Below are 15,581 nucleotides of genomic sequence, written 5' to 3' on the forward strand. Positions count from 1 at the left end.
AAATATTAAGATGGGTGACATTTTTAAGCTTATTATATTCCAGATTCACAAAGGATCCTGAATCAGATCTATTTTTTATATTCTAGATGGTCCTGGAGCCATTTAACTTTGTCTCTTATTATTCCCAGTTGGTTTACATAGAAATGGCACTCTTTCCTGACTGATTTTGCAGGATGACAGTTGCCAGAGAGTCCAATTGATTTTGTAAAGTCAATACAAATTGGTGATCTGTTGGATATCTGCAATGACCTGTGCTGACAATTTTTATAGTGAATAGAGGTTCCTGATCCTGCTGCTCCTGTGCTAATCCTGGTGATGTTTTTAGTCCTATGCGTTAGGTAAAAATTAGGGGGCTTTCTTACGTCAGAATTTGGAAAGGCATCAGGGCTGTGAGAATGACACAAGTGTACATCGTAAGTTCTATTTAGAAGAATGATTGCTTTCATTTTTAAATGCCAAGGTAGGGCTTATTTTGGTTATAACTGTTTTTGCTAGGTGCTCAAGACCAAGCTAACCAAATTGACCTTGTTTCCATCTGCTAACGAGTCAGATGAGTTCCCATTGGAGTCACTCTTGGGGAACTTGAGAGAAGCTTCTTAGCTCTTTTTAGTGCCATCTAAAAAGGTAGGGTCTCCTTGATGATGTGGCTTCCCTTGGAACATCAGGGATGTCTCCTTTGTTCAATGACCCTCCTCTTTGCAGCAGGTGTACCGATTGACTTTTAGTTCTCCAGCAGTCTCATTAATCTCCCTGATTGGGAAGTCCTGAGGCCCAGAGTTGTAAAGCACCTTAGAGAAGTTCTCTTATTCTCTGGGTTTAGGCTGACTCAGAGGGCAGGAGCCAAATATTGTTTTCTTTTCTAAAAAAGCCTGAATCTTTAAGCCTTGGCCTTAAACATTCAACAAGCCAATCTCACCAGTCTTAAGGTAAGAGAACTGGGCTTTAACTTTAATGTCTATAACCTTATAGTCATTTACCGCTGTTATTTAATTAGGGTCTGTATTACTCCTAAAAGTTAGCTTTATATCCTGTCCTGTAGGTGATGGCTTATTATTATGTTTGTTCTTGAAGAAGTACTTCTGCAAAACATTAACAGGCAACAGCCATAGAATTATACAAAGAAAATACAAAATGAAATTAACAAGAGAAAAAACACATTCAGTTTGTGTAATAGCTATCTTGAATTTTGCTGAGTTATGGATTATATGCCCCATTTAAGATCACGGTTGTTAGTTGCGGAGCACGCTGAACAAATGTTAGCTGTAAGGTGGGATGAACACTGGACCCTCACCCTCACCCGACCCCGACTGGTTCCTTGTCGCTTGTTTGCCTCAAGTCATAACACCTGAACCAAAGATAGGCTAAGAGAGCTTTTAACTTTCTTTTTTGGGGAAAAAGTGGCAGAATGCTTCCGTGTTTTACAATGTTACCTTTAAACAGATCAGGTTCTCCTTAATACCTTCCAAAAATACATTGACATTCTAATTCCAGTGTGAAAAGTAACACAAACTTGGGGCTGTGGCTGTGGCTCAGAGGTCTAGCGCTTGCCTAGCATGTGTGAAGCACTGGGTTTGATCCTCAGCACCACATAAAAATAAAATAAAAATATCGTGTCCACCTAAAACTAAAAAATAAATATTAAAAAAAAACTTAAAAAGTAACACAAACTTGTATATACAACTTATTGACAACAAGTTACTTTATCCAAATTTGTTATTTTTATACAAAGTGGAGACTTTTGTTATATATAATTTTAATTTAGAGAACAGCAACTTGGTAAAATGCTTTCCTGTTTCACATTTAACTAAGTTGAAATTTTAATGCACAATTTAGAATCCAGAATGTATGCAAACAATAATCACAGGTCTGCATGTATTAACAAAAATCAAAAGATAGCCTTAAATCTCTTATACATTTAGGAAACAGTGTTAATCATCAGAAATTGACTTAACTGGGCCGTGGTGCATGCCTGGAATCCCAGAGGTTTGGGAGGCTGAGACCAAAGCCAGCCTCAGCAACTGTGAGGCGCTAAGCAACTCAGTGAGACCCTGTCTCTAAATAAAATACAAAACAGGGCTGGGGATGTAACTCAGTGGTCAAGTACCCCTGAGTTCAATCCATGGTACCAAAAAAAAAAAAAAAAAAAAAAAAAAGAAAGAAAGAAAGAAAGAAATTGACTTAGAGCTAACAGATATGAGGCAGATGAGACAGGTCTTCAAATGAAGTGTGGCTTTTTAAAAAAAATTTTTTTTTAATTGTAGATGGACAGAATGCCTTTATTTAATTATACATTATGCTAAGGATAGAACCCAGTGCCTCATACATGCCAGGCAAGTGCTCTGCCACTGAGCCACACCCCAGCCCAGTGTGGCCCTTCTATGTCAGATACTATATATAAAAGAGAGCACTTATTGGTTAATTTGCCAGTAAATTTACATAAACTTTCATTTGATAAACTTTTATATAACACTGAGACAAGGCTTAGAAAGATACATATGTATTCCTAGTTGCATATATTTAGGGTGTCAACAATATTGTTATAACCTAAATAAGAGTTTTTTTTAAAACCAGTTACAAAGTAATCATTGCATTTGAAAACAAGTGTAATCTCACTTCCCTTAAGACTTATTTTCCTCAAGTAGATAAGAGCAGATCAATGTTTTAGATTTTGCTTTATATCAGTACATTAAGGTTAAAGTAGCCTCATCTGACTGCTAATTGTAGCCAATTTAATCACAGACTTTTTGAGATTTATCTTCCATAAACCTGCAATCTACTTTGACATTCACAACTTCATATCTTTAGTTTTGTCCTCTTTCATTTCGGAATTTAGCCCAAGAATATTACTTTACCAGACAAAATACTTTCTCATCCGGAAACTTTTATAATTTTCCATCCTAAAACATTTAATTAGCTGGTGGGGCATGGTGGCACATTCCTGTAATCCCAGCAGTTTGGGAGGCTGAGGCAGGAGGACTGTGGATTCAAGCCAGCCTCAGCAAAAGCAACATGCTAAGCAACTCAGTGAGACCTGCCTCTAAGTAAAATACAAAATAGGGCTGGGGCTGTTGGCTCAGTGGTCCAGTGTCCCTGAGTTCAATCACTGGTACCAAAACAAAAACAAAAAACCAAAACCATATTTACTTATTACAGTCAAGCAGCATGAGAGAATAAGAAGGGTGGGGGCGGACTGAAGTCAATTTTTTGTCTTGCAACCTGGGGAAAAGTTAAAAAGGACATACTTTTCTCCTCCTCCTGCTCCTCCTCCTTTTTAGTCTTAGACCCCTTATTGAGACTGTTGTTGGCATTCCAATGTAAGCTTCAGTGCAGCCAAACTAGGGAAATCTCTGCCTAGAGCTTTTTTTTTTTTTTTTTTTTTTTTTTTTTTTTTTAAAGAGAGTGAGAGAGGAGAGAGAGAGAGAGAGAGAGAATTTTTTTAATATTTATTTTTTAGTTCTCAGCGGACACAACATTTTTGTTGGTATGTGGCGCCTGCATGCATGCCAGGCGAGCAAGATACCGCTTGAGCCACATCCCCAGCCCTGCATAGAGCTTTTTAACCCTTTTTTCCCTGGTTGGTAATAATCAGGTTAGGTTTGGATGTATAAAATTATGAAACATTATTTCCCATAACTTTTAAAAAATATTTTTTAGTTGTCAATGGACCTTTATTTAATTTATTTATATGCGATGCTGAGAATCGAACACAGCACCTCACACATACTAGCAAGCACTCTACCACTGAGCCAACCCCAATCCTTTCCCATTACTTTTGAGACTGAGGGTGTTAAGTATTTTTCCTCTCGGTGACAAACAGATTAAATTGTTGCTCCATAGGTAAATTGAGGGTAAGGGCTTAGAATAAGTCTCCTGTTCATATGACTTTGGGTTGGGATCTCACTAAAAAATGAAGATACTAATTAACCCTTGATAATTATTTTAAGTTAAGGGGAGACATTTACTAGCTCGTTGTGCCCTTAAAATCTCTTCAGAAGGAGAATATTTGCCTGCTGCTTGGTCATTCATCATCCCTATAACTTGGGGTTCCTAAGATGTATTATCTTTTCTTTTTTTAAAATATTTTTTAGTTTTCCATGGACACAATATCTTTATTTTGTTTATTTATTTTATGTGGTGCTGAGGATCCATCATGGCTGTGGGATTTGGTCCTCTCCCTCCAAAAGCTTAGTGTATGGGACCTGGGAAGATGGCTGCAAGGAGAGGAGGGGTGTTTTGCCCTGGGGACAATTCTTCAGTCCAGTGTCACTTTTGTTTACACTTGGTGCAGGGCTTGGTGGGGGCCTCAGGTTAGGCAGGCTTTTGCTCAAAGTTTCCACATTGAAACAGGGCCCAGGAGATTTATTAGAAGGTCTGGTGGGGCCATGAGCAGCAATGGCCTTTTTTAGGCCTATGGATGGCTGAGGCTAGGAGCTGATGCTTTTCTTTCTTCTATTTGGCCTTGTCTTCCCTATTATTAAAGGTCTTGAAAGCAGTATATAGAAGTTGCTTCTGGGAACTGTTTTAAGTTTTTATGGATATCAAGTGTAGAACCTATGAAAAATTGGATGGGGGAAAGAGAGTACCAGCAGGAGTATGAAGGTCTGGGGTGATATATTTGGTAATTGAGTGAAGGAGAAAAAAACTTGGAGGTAGAAAACCTCAGACAAACTTGCCGTTCTGTAAATTTTAGACAAATTTTCCAATCTATAATAGGTAATTTTTGAATTTTGGAGAATTTCTTGATCAAATATTTTATATTTGCACCGTTGGTGCAAATTATCTAATTTGTTTTGTGGCCAAGTTTGAGTTATAAGGCTAATTAAGCATTAATTTTGAGGTCATTAGGAGTAGAGGGTCTTAAAATGGGTAGAGAGACAGCCTAGGGGGTATCTCTGGAAACTGATTGTGTAGTTTTCAGCCTTGGAGAAGCTTGACTACAGAAGGTGACAACAGAGGGCAAGGTGTACCTTACACTCTTTATGCCATCAATCTGCCAGTCCTGGACTGGACTTTCCCCACTAGGAGTTGGGAAAACATCTTTCCCTCAATCCAAGTGGTAAGGGACGTGGTCCCAGTTATCCTAAGGGTGGAATTGCTGTTCAGCAGAGATGAAATGAATAATGAATGGGGTCTTATCTCTCCAAAGAGATGAGAAGACAAGAAGGCTGGTGCTGGGTTTAGAAGCAAAATGGCAAGGTCCCTGGTCCAGAGGTTTGTTGATTGTGCAAGGGAAGGGAAGGTTTGGGGGTGGGAAGTAGAAGTAAGCCTCCTTTAACATTAACAAAGGGTTTGGTACAAATCCCTTTACTGTCCATGGGGTATAAAGCCACACAAGTTTAGCAGGTGGTTGATATCTGGTATCCCTGTTGGCTGTTGAGGAGTCAGATTTTAGATTTAAAGCCTTGGTGTAACACTAGGGAGTTGCTTTGAGTTCTCCCATTTTATGCATGACTTTTTTTTAAAATTTTTAATTTTTTGCAGAAAGTAGACAGTAGAGGGTGTGGAAGGCCTATGTTCTGTGGGGTCAGGAAATGCAATCAGTTTAGGGACTTGGCCCTAGCTGCATGAGCTGTGGCTGGGGGTTTGTTTCCCTAACCTCAGAGATCCTTGGGGATGCTGGACACTCAACAGTCACTTCCCCTGATCCCATCAATTGTTTGACTTAACTACAGGGAAAGAGGAAGTGTTCAGGGGGGACAGCGAAGGGTTAATTTTACCTTACTCCTGTTCAGGGAACTGTTAGGACAAATAACACACACATGATGAAGGCAGGAAATGGGAAGCAAACCTAGGATCAGCAAGCTTTTCTTTATTCAGTATTTAACAGTGGAGTCAATTGGTGGAACCCTGGTGCAGCTCATTTTCAGGGCAGAAAATGGCGGTGGGCTGAAGCAAGGGTCTGAGTTATATAGGCTTCAGTTAGGGTGAAACAGGAAGGCAATTCCTGGGGTTCATTGTATTGGGATCCCCCTGATTCATTGGGGTAGGACAGAAATGTGAATAGGGAATTTCCTGGGGCTTATTGTATTGGGGTCAGGTGACCCATTAGTGTTAGGGGGTCAGGTGCCATTTTCTTTTGTGTTTCTCTGTTCTGGCTGAGGCCTGGGATTTTAAATGACAAAAGCATAGGGAAAATGTCCTTGGACTTATTTTCTATATCCTCAGGTTCAATCCCTGGGGAGGGGTTTCATTATGAAATTTCAGATTCACATCATTAATGTCTTCCTTCTTGAAAGGCGAGTGACTCAATGGAGACAGAGATTCAACCAAGAGATTTTATTGGGGAGCTGTCTGAAGGGGAAGAAAAGGAGAGGCAGAGAGGAGAGGAGGAGAGCAGAGAGAGTGGACACTGTGTCCTGAGGGGATTGGTGGAGAAAACTTTTGAGAAAACTTGGCTTGGCACCCTTCAGAGAGGAGGGGGAGGGGTAAGGGATTAGGTGACTTTCTTGTGACTTAACTTCAGTGAGGAGTTTCCCACATACCCAATGGTTCTCATCATTCCGGTTCAACAATAAGCAAGAATTTGCCTCATCTATTAAGTTTTTATTTTCCTGGAATACTCAAAAGCAAGTCCTACACCTTATTTTACTTATACATAAATTAACATTCATTTTAAAAATTGTTGGCATCTTCTGACATAGTCATAATCCAACTGTCACACTTAACACTATCAATAATTCCTGAGCAACATCCTACACCATACTGAAGAGTTATGGAAAGTGAGAATCTTCCGAAACAATCCCCAAAGAAAAACAGAGAGAAATGAAGCTGGGGGAAGGGGAAGGAAGGAGAAACTAGCCAAGTGTTAACCTTCCTTAGTAAATCCTTTCCTGATTACATTGGGTGAATGTTAGGCTCTGGACTTTGACCTTCCCCCATTGCAAATTAGTCCTAAAACAACACACAGTAATACTGAACAATGGGCTCTGAAGGAAGGAAATGAATACTGAAACTCTGGGAGTCAATAAGTTCCAGAAAAAGAAATACCCATCCCTCACAATCTGGACTCCTATCTCTCCAAGTAACAATGAATTTCAACCTTTTACAGCTGCCCTCCTGAGTTAAAGTTTTAACCTATATAACTAGCCCCTGACTATCTGAGTGGTACACCTACAAGTTTCAATGATGAAACCACCCTAATTGTACCCTATAAAACCAAAATCCCCTCTGTAACACAGATGGCCGTTTTTGCATCCAGAAAATGAGTCCCCATCCACCCAAGACTGAGAAGAACAATAAATGGCTTCCCTGAAATCTGTTGAGGTCTGCACCCATCATTTCGTGCTTACAAATAAGGCTTAATATTGTATTACTAAGATCCATCTCTGAAGTTCCATTTTGCTGTATAATATACTATTTATCCACTGTATCTGTCCATTATCTCATTGATGGACATTGGGCTGTTTCTAGATTTTAACCATTATGGACAGTGCTGATATGAATATCCTGCATGTTTTTCCTGGTGTATATGTGCTGAAATTTCTTTTGACACAGATCTAAAAGTGAAATTGCTAGGTACCGTGCAATTTAAAAAAGTGCTATGTATTTGTTTTTCAAAAAGTGCTTCTGTCAGTTTTCACATTAGCCAGTGATCCCAGTGGTCCACAGCATCTCCAATACTTCTTAGATGAATGTATGGAAGTAAAATTTATTTTTCCAACTTGGTTATATTCAGAAAAGTGTGAAGAACATTGGCTCGAAAAGTCAAATATTTATATAAGATTTAGTACCTGAGTCATTCTCCCTCCATTCTCCAACAACAGAGACAGTTTATTTCAACTTGTTTAGCTGATGATTTTGGTATTTACTTCCATAAATCCAACACACCTATAATACTACTTCTTAGACATTATTTACTAGACCTTCCTATTATGGGAGATGGGATTTTGTTCTTGTTTATCTATTCCCTCTCCCTTCTCTCCATCATGCCAATAGAGTTAAAATTTCCCTCCCTCCCTGCCTTCCTTCCTTCCTTCCTCCCTCCCTCCCTCCCTTCCTTCCTTCCTCCCTCCTTTCCTACCTACCTTCCTTCCTCTCCCCGTCCCCTCTTTCTTTCTACTGGTGATTGAACCCAGAGGTGCTTTACTACTGAACCTTAATCCCAGTTATGTTACTGAGGTTGACCTTGATCTTGAGATCCTCCTGCCTTTGCCTTCTGAGTCACCAGGATTACAGGCATGTGTCATGCCTGGCTAAATATTTTTTTTAGTTGTAGATGGACACAATACCTTTATTTATTTATTTTTTATTTTTATGTGTGCCAGGGATTGAACCCAGTGCCTCATACATGCTAGGCAAACGCTCTACCACTGTGCCACAACCCCGGCCCTGGCTAAATATTTTTGATTAAATTAATGTAAATGCCTTTTACTATGAAATCATGTAATAAGTTCTGATTTCTTTCCCCTTTTGTGTAACTTTTTGTTTTCTCTTATAGTTAATAATTGCCTTATTTTCTGGTTGCTTAGTCATAGTAATTACTAATTTTGTCATCAACCTCTCTGCCAAGCATCTAAAGCTTCTTTCAATGTCAGATCTTCAACATCAGATCTTCCACCCAGTGTGGAACGGTGCATTTTACCTCACTGACTTCTGGTCTGGTGTGGCCTCAGGCCCAAGGCCATTGCCCTTCCTTCCTTCTGGTGCAAAAGCCACACCTGCTTATTCTTCAAGCTACAGTGGGCTGTTGCCACATCCCTACACCTCTGCAATTGTCTTTCTCAAGGTCCTTTTTGTGTGGATAAATACAATGGACACTTTTTTTGTTCTTATCAGCAGCATCTCAAAGTAGTTTTCTCACTCTTGTTTTCATCTGTCTCTCTGTTTAGGTTTCAGTCCTCTCAGAAGCAGATCCTGAGACAAAGGATTCAAGTACAAATAGCTCATTTATGGGGAGGGGGTGGTAGTCCAGGGACCAGTGGTAAAGAAACAGGAATGGGAAAGGGACTAATAAAGGGCACTGGGTATTGAACCGAGGGGCACTCTATCACTAACCACATCTGCAGCTATTTTAACTTTTTATTTGAGACAGAGTCTCTCTAAGTTGTTAAGGCTGGCCTCCAACATGGGACCTGCCTGTCTCAGTCTCCTGAGTTTCTAGGATTACAGATATGCATTACCAGGCCTAGTGAAAAGGGCCCTTATTAAGTCATCTATCTCAGCCGGGTGGTTGGTCCTTAATCCATTGAGGAACCAGGAAAAATGAAAAACACCTCAGAGTTATCCCACATAAGGTGTGTGGGAGCCGAAGTATTTATATGCTAATTTCTCAATGTGAGTGAGAGCTGATTTGGTGCTGGGTTGGACTGGGTGTTAATTCTTCTGCACTATTGGCTCAATGGGATGCGGGCATTGAAGATGTCCAGAAGTTGACAGATAGGGTCTGAGGGATGTTAGGATCTGAAGCATTGAGGACAGGAAGTTGATGGTGTCTACTACACTCCCAAGATAAAATATAAGGTCCTGAGGGTAGGGACCTTGTGTGTTTTGTTTACTTCTAGTGCTTGTCATATAGTAATTGCTTAATAGATATTATTTTGGTGAATAAATAAATGAGTGAGGAATTCACTAATTCAATTGTAAAGATCTGGCAAGTGATTAAATAAATTATTGTAGTAGATATTGGGGAAGCTAAACACTTAAGTTAAGGGAGCCTCACTTTAATGTGAACTAGGGGAAGTAAGGAGAAATTTTATAGTAGTATAGAAGAACTTGACAACAGTTCAGTTCAAGCCTAATTGTGAAATTTGAGTGATATGAATTGAAATTACTGGATCCTTAAATATGCCACTGAGTTTCTGAATCATGCTGTTCTGGGGTCTCCTTTTAACCTGTTGGCCAGAAAATTTTGAAATGTGGGCCTTCTGGTACATGCCTGTAATTCCAGTGGCTCAGGAGGCTGAGACAGGAGGATCTTAAGTTCAAACTCAGCCTCAGCAACTTAGTAAGGCTATGTCTCAAAAATAAAAAAAAGGGCTGGGGACGTGGCTTAGTGGTAAAGTGTCCCTGGGTTCAATCCCCAGGTACCAAAAAACCCCAACAAAACAAAACAAATAAAAAAACTGGTATATTATTATACTATTTAGTATATTATTTATTATCCTATTATACTACTACTTATTATACTATTATTTATTATACTGTATTATTTATTTTATGTTCTTAATGTTTTCAGTTTCTGAGAATTAGGTTGTCAGTTATATTTTCCGTTTTACGTTAATGTACCATGGTCAGAGAACTTGGCATGTATGATTTCTGTCCTTCTGTAGTGTAAAATTGGAATGTTTTGTAAAATAGGCTTCAGTGGTGAATCTGAAAGAACTATTTCTGAAAGTTAGTCTTCTACATATATCTATTAATGTTATCTTATTAGTGTTGTTCAGATAAACCAGTTAAACTACCTTATCTATAATAAAATCTGAAGTTTTACTCCCTTTTCTTCTTTGGAAATCTTTCTAAAATTTACCTCTCCTTCTTACATTATAACTAGACATCATCTAAATGGTTAGAATGCCTTTTCTGAAATTTGTTTGTTTCTAGATTTATTTCTGAGAACTTCCTGTTTTCTAATTCAAAAATAACTTTCACCGTCAAGATTCTGGAAAAGGATCCCCAAGCGTTGGCTTTGCTAGCTTCAGTGGCAGGTCCCTTACTAAGCCACACTTCCTCTTGCTGTGTGAACAGGAAGTGTCTCAAACCTTATGTTCCTCCTTTCTAGATGCTACAGAGAGCCAGCCTCCTTCCTCCCATCATGGCCCTGAAACTCAGCCTTGGCCCATACTATTGATCTTTGTTGTAGCAGTTCTTATATTTTCCTATCTGAGGACAAATTTTTTGAGGACAAAAGATACTATGGCACCACCCACTATAGCTTACATGGGTTTCATTGGTATTTTTATGATCAAGAAAAGGAGTTTTCAGTGTAAACTCAAGAACTAGGAGCTGGACCAGTTTTACAGTGAGATCTTCCAGCTTGCTTACTTACTTGCTTTCCCTTCTTTCTCAGGTCCTTTCCCCTCCTCCTCTTTCCTCCTTCCCTTCTCTCTTCCCTTCTCTCTCTCTCTCTCTCTCTCTCTCTCTCTCTCTCTCTCTTTCTTTCTTTCTTTCCTCCTTCCCTTCTCTTCCTTCCTCCTTCCTTCCCTCCCTCCCTCTCCCTCCCCCTCCCTCCCTCCCTCCCTCTCTCTCTCTCTCTCTCTCTCTCTCTCTCTCTCTCTCTTTCTTTCTTTCTTTCTTTCTTGAGGGATTGAACCCAGGGGCACTTGACCACTGAGCCACATTCCCCAGCCCTATTTTGTATTTTATTTAGAGACAGGGCCTTTGAGTTTCTTAGCACCTTGCTGGTGGTGAGGCTGGCTTTGAACTCTTAATCCTCAGCCTCCTGAGCCACAGGGATTATGGTCATGTGCCACCACACCCAGCTAGGATCCTTTTTTTTTTTTTTTTTTTTTTTTGTTTAATGGTGGTGCTAGGGATTGAATCCAGAGCCCTGTGCATATGAGGGAAGCACTCTACCAGCTGAGCTATATTTCCAGCCCTTGAATCCCATTCTTATGAGTGTAAATGATATGTGGTGTATTCATATTTGAACATAGAAAAGTTATGTCTGATTAATTTCACTGTCTTTTTTCTATTCCCATTCCCCCCATTTCCTTCATTTCCCTTTGTCTAATCCACTGAACTTCTATTCTCCTTCTCTCCTCCTTCTTGTGCATTAGCATCTGCTTATCAGGGAGAACATTCAACCTTTTGTATTTTGGGATTGACATTTCTTTTAGCATGATAGTCTCCATATCCATCCACTTACTGGAAAAAGTCATAAAGTCATTCTTTATAATGGCTGCTAATATTCCCTTGTGTGTGTGTGTGTGTGTGTGTGTGTGTGTGTATACATACATATATATATATATATATATATATATATATAAATCACATTTTCTTTCTTTAAAAAATATATTTTTAGTTGTATATGGACACAATAACTTTATTTTATTTATTTATTTTTATGTAGTGCTGAGGATCAAACACAGTGAGTGTTTTACATGTGCTAGGCAAGTGCTCTACCACTGAACTAAAACACCAGCCCTACATTTTCTTTATCAATTCATCTCTTTAAGGAATCCTAGTTGGTTTCATAGCTTGGCTACTGTGAATTGAGCTGCTATAAACATTGATGTGGTTATGTCACTATAGTATACTGATTTTAAGTCCTTTGGGTATATATAGAGGATGGTATAACTGGGTCATATGGTGGGTCCATTCCTAGTTTTTTGAGGTATTTCCATACTGGTTGCACCAATTTGCAGTTCTACAGCAATATATGAATGTATCCTTTTCCTCACATCCTCACCAACATTTATTGTTGCTTGCATTTTTTTTTTTTTTTTTGTGGTGCTGGGGATTGAACCCAGGACCTTATGCATGCAAGGCAATGTTGCTTGCATTCTTGGTAATCACCATTCTGACTGGAGTGAGATGAAAGCTCAGTGTAGTGTTAATTTGCATTTAGTTTGCTAGAGATGTTGAACATTTTTTTTTTATATTTGTTGATCATTCATATTTCTTGTTCTTTGAAGTGCACAGTAATACAGTATACTAACTAGTGCCTCTTCAGTTTCTTTGCCCATTATTGATTTTTTTTTGGTGTTGAGTTTTTTGAGTTCTTTATATATCCTGGAGATTAATGCTCTGAGGTGCAGGTGGCAAAGAACAAATCCCCAATTTCATTGAGGCACATAATTACTTAGAATAAAGATTGCATTTCCCAGCCTTCATTGCAGTTCTGTGTGGTCATGTGACTCAATTCTGGTTAATGATGTGTGAGGGAAAATGATATGGACATTTTAAGTCTAACTATTAAAGAAAGGAGGCATGCCCACCACTTCCTCTCTTTATTCTTCCTGCCAGCTAGAGAGGGTGGTGCACCATCTTTGGATGAGGAGAAAACCCTCATGAGGAGGATGAGGACAAAACCCTCATGTTAAGCAATATGTTAAAGGGAACTTGGATTTCCAGCACTAAATTCTTTATAAACTTCATGGTTTGCTTATGTTTGGACTGTCAACAGGACAGAATGGTTTAACCCTATATAATTTGGGGTCTCATTACAGCAGTTGAACCTCAGTCCCAACTAATATATATTGCCATGTTGAATACAGCCCATATACCAGGTACTGTGCTAGGCTTTTCATATACACTACTTAATTTATCCCTGACAAAAACCATATGTAGTTAGGGCCTTTTGGGCAAAAAATAGAAGCAGATTATGGGTACCAAGTGAAAAATAGAATTTATTGGAAGGAAATAGGGTGGTTCACAGGATGGGAGGGAGAGTGGAAGATGCAGACTCAATGCGAACAAGACACCTCAGCTTTGGAGTTCCTACCAGCAAAGATAAAATGTTAGTATACTGTATTACTGTGCTCAAAATAGAAATAAAAATGTAAAAAGTGTTATGGCCCTCTCTTGGGTCAAGGGGAAGGCCCCTTAATTAGATGACATATAATGATAGAGAGGGAAATGACCAAAGGAAATTTGGTACTATTAGTAGAAGAAGGAAGGAAATGATGCTGAGTGGCCTAAAAATGACATATGTCCATTATGGGTAAGAAATATATTTGATTATATGACAAGGGAAATGAGGCTCAGAGAGGTCAGTTGACCTGTTCAAAGTCATGCAAAGTCAGTGAAGGAACCCTGGACCTGCGTTCTCTCTCTCTCTCTCTCTCTCTCTCTCTCTCTCTCTTTTTAGTGTGGCTGAGGATAGAATTCAGTGCTTTGTGCATGTGAGGCAAGCACTCTATCAACTGAGCTATGTCCCCAATCTACTACCCTGCTCTAAACCACAATGTTGTGTGGTTTCCTGTGGCTAACTCAGTCCAGCCATGTTTATGTTTGAATCTCCACATAATGGTTCTGTACCCAATGAGCTTTCTATCAACGGATGCTGCTTCTAAGAGAGTATAAAGATAAGTCTAATGGAAACTTTTTTTCCTGTTGATTCTTGGCCTTATTTGGCCACAAATGTGGGACATACTTTGACAACCGAACAAAATATTTGAAGTTGAAATTTTTGGAAAATCAGGGACATTTTATCAGGTCCACTTCTTTGAATATAATCCTTGCTGCTCTGCCACTGTGATTTACTTTATTTATTTATTTATTTTTTAAAGAGAGAGAGAGAGAGAGAGAGAGAATTTTTTTTTTAATATTTATTTTTTAGTTATTGGCGGACACAACATCGTTGTTTGTATGTGGTGCTGAGGATCGAACCCGGGCCGCACGCACTCCAGACGAGCACGCTACCGCTTGAGCCACATCCCCAGCCCCCCTGTGATTTACTTTAAAACTGTAATTTTTTTCCCTTCTCTTCTTCCTCTCCCTTTTCCTAACCACAGGGGAAGGAAGGTTAACCTTCTGGTCCTAGACTGAGTTATCTGTCCTTTGGTTCATGGACCACAGGAATAAAGGACTCTGGACTTTGACATTGGTACCTGTGGAACTAAGAAATAGCTATCTCTCAAGGCTACAAGTGAATTATGACTCTGGACAGAGCACAGCTGGAGTGTAGCCTCTGTTTTGTATCTCCTTTTAAAAACCTCATGGTTCTCCTGGCAGTTAGAGTCACAGCCTCTGGGACAAGAGGTCCAAGAGTTTCTCCTTTGCTAGCAAAGCAATAAAATTCCTTTATACTTATTTCCCCCCCTTAAAAACTTGTCCTTGTTATTGGATCAGCACTGGGAACAAGAACTGAACTTTCAGTATAAAATTTGAGCCAACTAGACCCTAAGAATACCCCTCTCCACCTTTCTGGGGGCAGTCTGGCACTCTAAGTGATTCCTTGCCCCCAATTTTCATGCTGAGGATGTGAGGTGACTGATGAGTTTGTTGAGAATGACCACTGTAGAATTAGGAGACACTGTAGAATTGCCATGTCTGGGGCAGATCAATTCTTGCTCTGACAGCATCCTCTTAACATAAAGAGGTGAATTTACTTTGGGTTTACCTGGAAGAGATCCTCCTGTGAATAAAGGCGGGAGCTGATGGGGAGTCCTAACAACTGCTAAGTCTCCTTTTGCTTTGAGGAACTGTTGTAGGGGGCAGACGAGGCAGGGCACCAAAGATAGCAGGAAATAGTTTTATTTGGCTGCAGCCAGGTTCAGAGGGCACAGCTTTTGCTGTAATCAATTAATTCCCTGAACCCTGAGTTCAGGTAGTTTCAGAAGGGCTCAGAAATTCACTGTCTGCAGAAGTTCACATAAAAGTACCTTTTCTTTCACTGTTTTGGGCAAGTTAATCTTTTAATGACAACACCTGAGAAGGGGAGAGCTGCTTCTTTCTTTCGTCTTCCTGCAAGCTGTTACCATGGAGCCCAATTGGTAACTTCTCTTAGAAATGTAGACATCTCTGTGAAGCCCCAGCTCAGAGGTCTTTTTTTTTTTTTTTGTGGTGCTGGGGATTGAACCCAGGGCCTTGTGCATGCGAGGCAAGCGCTCTACCGACTGAGCTATATCCCCAGCCCTAAGGCCAGAGGTCTTGTTAAAGGATTTATCTTTCTTTCTTTTTTTTTTTAAATCACATTTTGC

This window comes from Spermophilus citellus, assembly GCF_964194105.1.
Source record: "Spermophilus citellus genome assembly, chromosome: 6".
Classification (NCBI taxonomy): Eukaryota; Metazoa; Chordata; class Mammalia; order Rodentia; family Sciuridae; genus Spermophilus; species Spermophilus citellus.